Raw genomic sequence first — 8,365 nt, 5'->3', positions numbered from 1 at the left:
AGGAAAACCAACAGCATGGAAGAGAAGATCCAAGTTGGACCAATAGAAAAATTGACCTTGGAGGAAACAGGGATAGTTTAGAAAAGAAAGACTTTATAAAAATTGTGGTCACTATCTTCAGAGTAATTTGAGAAGATGCTGCATTCAAGAACTGAGAAGAGGTGACTATGGGAAAGGAACAAGCAAAGAACAAGAAAAGATTCTTGGGAATTAAAAGTGGGATTGCAATAGGGAACACTCAATAAGTGGACCAAATAATAAATTGGATACAGCAAAAGATCAAGCAGTTGACCTGGAATCAAGGAATATCAGAATGTAGAACAAGAAAAACAAAGAGACAGCAAACATAAGAGAGTGCCAAGGACAGACACAGAGATCCAGCATCTGTCTGATTAGGAAAGAACAGGGAAAATGAAAGAGAGAAAATACGCAAAGAAGTCACGGAATATTTTCTTAAGCTCAAGAAATATGTGAGTCTTTAAGACTGAAAGTGTTCACTGAACAAAATTAAGGTAAAAGGGTTAAAGTCTTAGGCATGGTGTCTGACGCCTATAATCCCAGCACTTTGGGAGGCTAAGGCAGGAGGATCACTTGAGCCCAGAGTTTCAAGACTAGCCTGGGAAATATGGTGATACTCCATCTGTACAAAAAATTTAAAAATTAGCTAGGCATGGTGTTGCACACCTGTAGTCCCAGTTACTCAGAAGCCTGAGGTTGGAGGATCGCTCAAGCCTGGGAGGTCGAGGCTGCAGTGAACTATGATTGCACCACTGTACTCCAGCCTGGGGCAACACAGTGAGACCCTGCCTCAAAAAAAAAAAATAATAATAATAATAAGATTAAACTTCCCTCACTAGCATTCCCAGTTCTCCTTACTCTATTTATTCCTTTTTTTGATAGCACTATATAATACTAGCACACTATATAATTGTCTTATGCATTATGCATATTATTTATGACCTGTCTCTCCTGCTAGAATGTAAGTTCCAGGGGGGCAGGAATCTTTTATTTGCTCCTTAATGAAGCCCAGCACCTTGAACATTGCCTTGCAACCTGGAGCCATCAGTAAAGATTTGTCAAATTAAATTAAAATCCAGACACATCTTGGCACAATTTCACAACTCCAAATATAAATGGGAAATCCTAAAATCTTGGGGATTTCCTAGAAAGAAGAAGAAACAGAACTTTCACCTGACATGAACAACATTGGATCCTGGACAACAATGAGTAATATAACATCCTCATAGTTAGCAAGGAAGAAAAGCTTGGTACAATCTAAACCCTGCCAAAGTACCAGTTATTTCTAAAGGCAATCATAGGGCATTTTCAGACATGCAAGAACTCGGAACATTTACTGTTCATATTCCTTGGATGACAAAATTATTCAAACACATTTTCCAGCAAAAATTAAAGGAGAGTCCAAGGAAAAGGACAACATGGGATACAAGAAATTGAAACCCCAAAGAAGTGAAAGAAGCCGGCAAGAGATTAACAGGATTCATCATTTTTGGATGCCCAAAAGGATTTCTTTAGACCAACAGTTCAAATGGCATGAGGATTTACATTTATTAATATTCAATCATATTAATTGGCTCTTTTTTTCCATGGGGGTTTTTCAGTAAAACAAAACAAAACAAAACCCAAAAAACAAAAACAAAAAAACAGAAAACCTGCTAGACAAATTCTAAAAGAGCTGTAACAATTGGTTATTTAGTTAGTAATATTTACATAGTCACAAAGCTGAAATACTATTTTAAAGTTTTTAATTTTTGAAACAACTATAGGCAAAACATAGAAAACTTAGAGTTACAAAATAAAATGTAAATTTTATAAATGTTTACCCTGTAAGAACAGTAACTGACAAAAATTGAGGTGAGGTTAGGGGGTGGGCAGAAAATATGCTTCTTTTTTAAAAAAACAAAATTGAAATCCCCTCCACAGTCCTGGTCCTCTCTCTCCATCTCTAGAAGCAATCACTCTCCTGAAATTGGGGCATAGTCAGCCCATATTTATATATTTTACCTATAAACAATAGATAGTTACTTTATAAAAATTTAAAGTTTATGTAAATAATATCCTTACATGTTTTTTTCACTTAACATTAAGTTTTTGAAATCCACTGATTTTTATACATTTGGTCATTCATTTTCACTGTTAGAGTATTGACCATACCACAATTTTTCATCTCACTAATGGGCCACCGAGTTGTTTCACTACTATAAACCACGTTGTAGTGAATATCCTTGTACTGCTCGCCTTGTGCACATGCTCAGGAGTTTCTCCAGAGCACCAATGCCTAAAAGTGAAAGGGCCAGGTGCTGGGTGCGTGCACGTTGTTTGGAGCCTCTTTATACTTGGTCGGTTCATCACTTCTCTGTGATTTGGCTGAGATCAAGTGTGTACTTGATCAGTCCAGGACCAGCTCCAGTCAGTTCCTCCACTGACCTGCTGAGCTTTGAAAGCAAAGGCCCTCTAAGAGTCACTAAGCTTGGCTTTAATCAAGAGGCCTCAAGTTTTAAGGTGTCCAAGGACTACTTGGGAAACTTGTTAAAAATGTAGTCTCCCGGATGTTCTGATTTGTTAGCTCTAGGGTAAGGCCTAAGAATCTGAATCTTTAACAAGTTCCCCAGAGATTCCAATACAAGTAGTCTCTAGCCTACACTCTGAGAAACATTCTCCTAATCCACAGCTACAGACAACACATTTTAACCTAAGCCAGACATCAGCAAAAGGTGCTATGTATGGCCAGAAGAATCAGATGGGTAAGGGGAGTCATTTCTTCCAGAATGTGCTGGTAGCAGAAACTCAAATCTCAAACAATGGTATACAGTGACCACAAATTAACAAGCAAGAGTTTTCCCCCTACTTTAAGCCCAGGCCAAGACATATAGTCTTGCTAGTTCACCCTTTTATCCCCACATCACCTTTAAAAGCCTCAGCTCTCTGCAGAGATGTCACTTTCCATTTTCTGCATCCAGTAAACTCAAAGCCTATTTTTTCTAACTTGCTGTAAACGAAAACCAAACTTCTAGGTTATTGAGATGGCAACCTCCCTAGAACTGTGCCACGTCGCTCATAGACTCTAGGTCCCAGAGTTTAGTTTTCTCCTAGCCTCTGGGGCTTTTACCTATTTTCTTGGATGCTTGACTGTGTGTTTAAATGATTTTGTTCTATTTTATCCAGCATTTTTAGGTGCTTTGTAGTGGAAGTGTTTTCAGATTGTCTAATGAAGATAGTTTGAGATTTGAACTTGAAAAATTAAACTATCAGGTAAGAGGAGCAAAAAATAGAAGCATTTTCAGAGATGCAAGATTTCAAAAAAATCTACCTCCCAAGGGCCTTTACTCCACCAAAACCAGTCAGTACACGATGCAGAGGAAGATGTGGGGTTCAGGAAATAGGAGCTGCAGATCAGGAGTGAGGCTGAGGGGTCCCCTGGCATGACAGGGTGACAGCTGTACAGCAAGCCTGGATGACAAACGGTCCTGCTTAGGGCAGGAGGGCTGCCTCTAAAGAAATATGAAATTATTAGGTTATCTAGTATGTTTGAAGGTCTTAGAGATAAAAACTTTTTCACCACAGAATTTGAGGCAGAAGTAGTGAGAGGAAATAGAAAACTAAGCGAACAGGCTTATATTACAAAAGAAGACCCAAAGAAACAAGGAAACTTGGCTGGGTGCAGTGGCTCACACCTGTAACCCCAAAACTTTGGGAGGCTGAGGTGGGCAGATCATGAGGTCAGGAGATCGAGATCATCCGGGCCAACATGGTGAAACCCTGTCTCTACTAAAAATACAAAAATTAGCTGGGCGTGGTGATGTGCACCTGTAGTCCCAGCTACTCGAGAGGCTGAGGCAGGAGAATCGCTTGAACCCGGGAGGCAGAGGTTGCAGTGAACCAAGATCGCACCGATGCACTCTGGCCTGGCGACAGAGCAAGACTCTATCTCAAAAAAAAAGAAAGAAAGAAAGAAAGAAAGAAAGAAAGAAAGAAAGAAAGAAAGAAAGAAAGAAAGAAGAAAGAAAGAAAAACAGGGAAACTTGCGCATTTTTGTGCTAGGTTTAAATTTTTCACTACTATAGACCATGTTGTAGTGAACATCCTTGTACTGTTTGCCTTATGTACATGCTCAGGAGTTTCTCTGGGGCAATGACGTGTAAAAGCAAAAGGCCCAGCTGCAGGGTGTGTGCACGTTGTTTGGAACCTCCTTTTTTTGAGACAGAGTCTCGCTCTGTCTCCCAGGCTGGAATGCAGTGGTGTGATCTCTGCTCACTGCAACCTCTGCCTCTCAGATTCAAGTGATTCTCCTGCTTCAGCCTCCTGAGTAGCTGGGATTACAGGCACCTGCCACCACACCCGGCTAACTTTTGTATTTTTAGTAGAGACAGGGTTTCACCATCTTGGCCAGGCTGTTCTTGAACTCCTGACATCGTGATCCACCCGCCTCGGCCTCCCTAAGTGCTGGGATTAGAGGTGAGAGCCACCGCGCCCGACCTAGAGTCGCCTTATACTTGGTGGGTCCATCGCTTCTCTGCTCTTTGGCTGAGATTAAGTGTGTACTTGATCAGTCCAGGACCAGCGCCAGCCAGTGGATAGTCATGAGGAAGTATGATTGGACAAAGAGGATGTGATCTAATGGAAAGAAACTGAGGGGAACTCAGCAAGGTCTGTTTGTTCAGATTCTTCTTGGCGTCTCTTCGAGGATTAGGATGTTCCTAATGCCGTTTTCCTCTGCACATAGGAAGGGTAGTTCTGGAATGAGGGTTTTATGATTCACTCCAGAGAAGGGCAAGAGGGAAGTGAGAGTGACCTTCCTGATTCTGCTGTTTTCTCAAATGCCAAGATGCTATCTTTTGGCGTAACGTATCCTGAACCTCAATAGGAGAGAGTGATTAATTCAGCCAGGGAGGCAGGCTAGTTAGATAGAGACTGTGAACCCTGAAGGACCAGGGCAGAGAGTGCCTTTCAGAAGAAAGGTAATTAGAGCAAGTAGAATGGCCCAGACGCTATAGTCCCATAGCACAATCTAGGAACTCCCGGCCACCTAGCCGGGGGAGGAGGGTTAGTAAAACTTTTTTTTTTTTTTTTTGAGATGGACTTTCACTCTTGTTGCCCAGGCTGGAGTGCAATGGTGCGATCTCAGCTCCCTGTAACCTCTGGCTCCCAGGTCCAAGTGACTCTCCTGCCTCAGCCTCCTGAATAGCTGAATAGCTGGGATTACAGGCACCTGCCACCACGCCCGGCTAATTTTGTTGTGTTTTGTTTGTTTGTTTTTGAGATGGAGTCTCACTCTGTTGCCCAAGCTGGAGTGCAGTGGCCTGATCTTGGCTCACTGCAAGCTCTACCTCCCTGGTTCAAGTGATTCTCCTGCCTCAGCCTCCTGAGTAGCTGGGACTACAGGCGCATACCACCATGCCTGGCTAATTTTTGTATTTTTAGTAGAAACGGGATTACACCATGATGGCCAGGCTGGTCTTGAACTCCTGACCTCATGAGCCGCCTGTCTCGGCCTCCCAAAGTGCTGGGATTACAGGCGTGAGCCACCTCGCCTGGCCTAATTTTGTATTTTTAGTAGAGATGGGTTTCTCTATCTTATCCAGGCTGGTCTCGAACTCCTGACCCCAGGTGATCTGCCCACCTTGGGCTCCCAAAGTGCTGGGATTACAGGTGTGAGCCACTGTGCCTGGTTGGTTAGTGAAACTTTTTTTTTTTTTTTTTTAAGATGGAGTCTCGTTCCGTTGCCCAGGCTGGAGTGCAGCGGCGAGGTCTCGGCTCACTACAACCTCCGCCTCTGGAGCTCAAGCGATTCTCCTGTCTCAGCATCCCGAGTAGCTGGGACTACAGGTGCCTGCCACCACGCCTGGCTAATTTTTGTATTTTCAGTAGAGACGGGGTTTCACCCTGCTGGTCAGGCTGGTCTCGAACTCCTGATCTCAAATGATCTGCCCGCCTTGACCTCCCAAAGTTCTGGGATTACAGGCATGAGCCACTGTGCCTGGCCTAGTTAAACTTTTAAGCAGAGGAGTGACATGGTCGGCTTGGCCACTTTAGTAGCTTAGTCTGGTAGATATGCAGAGAATGAGGTGAGGGGGGATGAAATAGGCAGCAAATTGCTGAGAAGAGCAGTAATCTAAACCAAAAATGAATGGATCTTGACTATGGCAGCTGCAGTGAAAGGAGAAAGGAAAGGTTAATTAGGAATCAAATCTAAGAGTTTGATGATTAAATGGATATTGAGAAACATGGACCACAGAAGAATTTAGGAATGACAGCTGGCTGGGAGAAGGAAAAGGAAAGGGAACTAAAGGGACTAAGGTATACTGAGAGACATTGAGACATATTTGGATTTTTCTCTGAAGCCCGGAGACAAGGTCCCCCTTCCTTGTGCTTGTGGCTGCCCAAATAAAATCAGGTTTCATAAACTAGGGAAGAAAGGAGAAAAAGATGTTGGGTAGTGGTTATAAGATAGAAACCTATTATATGCTTGACACATTACTTTGAGTGCCTGTCTTGATTCTCAAGCAACTCTACAAGGTACTGTTTTCATTGGGAACGCATGAAGTTACAGGTAACAGAATGCATAACTCTGGCTTAAGCAATGAAGACATTTGAAAATCTGACATAAGAATCCTGGAGAAAGAAGTTTCCTTTTTAGCTGCAGTGGCTCAAGGATGTCATTAAGAACCCGGCCTCTTTATGTCTTCCTAATCCTCATTCTCAGCATGTTGGTTTTTCAATCTTAAGCTTGTCAACACAAGGCTTTTTCCTCTCTGGGCTTTTATCTTTAACTAGGCTACAAGAATCTTTCCAAAAGCCTGCTTCCAGACTTTTCCATCTCATTGGCCATAATTGGCCACATGCTGAGTTCAGAAGAAGCAATCTCTAGCAGGGGAATGGGCTAGGCTTCAACCAATCATGACTTTTCTCTGAGGCCTGGGGACAAGTATTCCTTCATTGTACATGTTGTGGTCCAAATGAAATCAGGTTCTATTAACTAGGAAAGAAGAAGAAATAACTGTTAGGTAATGGTAGTAAGTCATATTTCCAACCTTCAGAACATCTGAGGAAAGGGGACGAAAAGAAAAAAGAATTGACCCAGGTCAATCTCCTAAATGTTCTTTTCTTTTTTCTTTTTTTTTTCTTTTTTTTTGAGACAGTCTCATTCTATTGCCAGGCTGGAATGCAGTGGCACGATCTTGGCTCACTATAACCTCCACCTCCCAGGTTCAAGCGATTCTCCTGCCTCAGCCTCCTGAGTTGCTGGGACTACAGGCATGCACCACCATGCCCAGCTAATTTTTAGTAGAGATGGGGTTTCACCATGTTGGCCAGGATGGTCTCAATCTCCTGACCTTGTGATCTGCCCGCCTTAGCCTCCCAAAGTGCTGGGATTACAGGCGTGAGCCACCGCACGTGGCCCAATCTCCTAAATACTTATTGATGGCATTTACAATCAGAAAGATAACAAAAAGGCCTTATTTATGCAATAATTTACCAATATATAGCTGATCTGTCAGCTATGTAATTACTGAAGTATAAAATGAAGGTGTTTCCTGACCTCTTTGTGTAAGTGATATCCTGCACACATCACTTAAAAACCTCCTATGTCCATTCTGTGCCAGGGTGCATCCTAATGTGGCAAGAGAGGACCGGGAGCTGCACTGGTGGTCCTCAGGGTCTCTGTGCTTGGCCCAAGTCTCAATATCATCTGTATCTTTCGAATTCTCAGTAAAGGCCAATACTGGATAAGATTACCCATGCCTGTGAGTCTAATTGAACAATCCGATCTTTTGTTATCCTAGGTAGGTAAACAACAATGTTATTATCCCCATTTGACAGAAGAAGAAATGGAAACCTAGCAAGGTTTAAAACCTTGCCCAGGCCGGGCGCAGTGTCTCATGCCTGTAATCCCAGCAATTTGGGAGGCTGAGGCAGCCAGATCTTCTGAGGTCAGGAGTTCGAGACCAGCCTGGCCAACATGGTGAAACTCTGTCTCCACTAAAAATACAAAATTAGCTGGGCATGGTGACGTGCACCTGTAATCCCAGCTACTCAGTAAGCTGAGGCAGGAGAATCACTTGAACCCAGGAGGCAGAGGTTGCAGTGAGCCGAGATCACACCACTGCACTCCAGCCTGGGCAACAAGAGAGAAACTCTGTCTCAATTAAAAACAAACAAACAAAATTCCTTGCCCAAACTCACCTAGCTATTGATGAGTAGACCAGGATGGCAGGATAGCAACCAGGGCTTAACTAGTTTCTACCACAGCATGTGGCTAACTGGTTGGTGGTGTTATTCCCAAAACAGGAATGTGATGAAATCATTCCCTCATCTCTGGACACAATAGTATGACATACATAGCACA

At 42.9% G+C, this 8,365-nt stretch overlaps 1 pseudogene; it reads right to left on the bottom strand.

Annotated features, from left to right (window-relative positions):
- Positions 1 to 1,606: 1,606 nt before the first annotated feature.
- On the bottom strand, positions 1,607 to 1,704 carry LOC126960240 (uncharacterized; annotated as a pseudogene).
- Positions 1,705 to 8,365: the final 6,661 nt, after the last annotated feature.

The sequence above is a fragment of the Macaca thibetana genome, chromosome 7 (assembly GCF_024542745.1).
Source record: "Macaca thibetana thibetana isolate TM-01 chromosome 7, ASM2454274v1, whole genome shotgun sequence".
Taxonomy (NCBI): Eukaryota; Metazoa; Chordata; class Mammalia; order Primates; family Cercopithecidae; genus Macaca; species Macaca thibetana.
The sequence above is the reverse complement of the archived record's forward strand: the minus strand, read 5'-3'. Positions and strand labels throughout refer to the sequence as shown.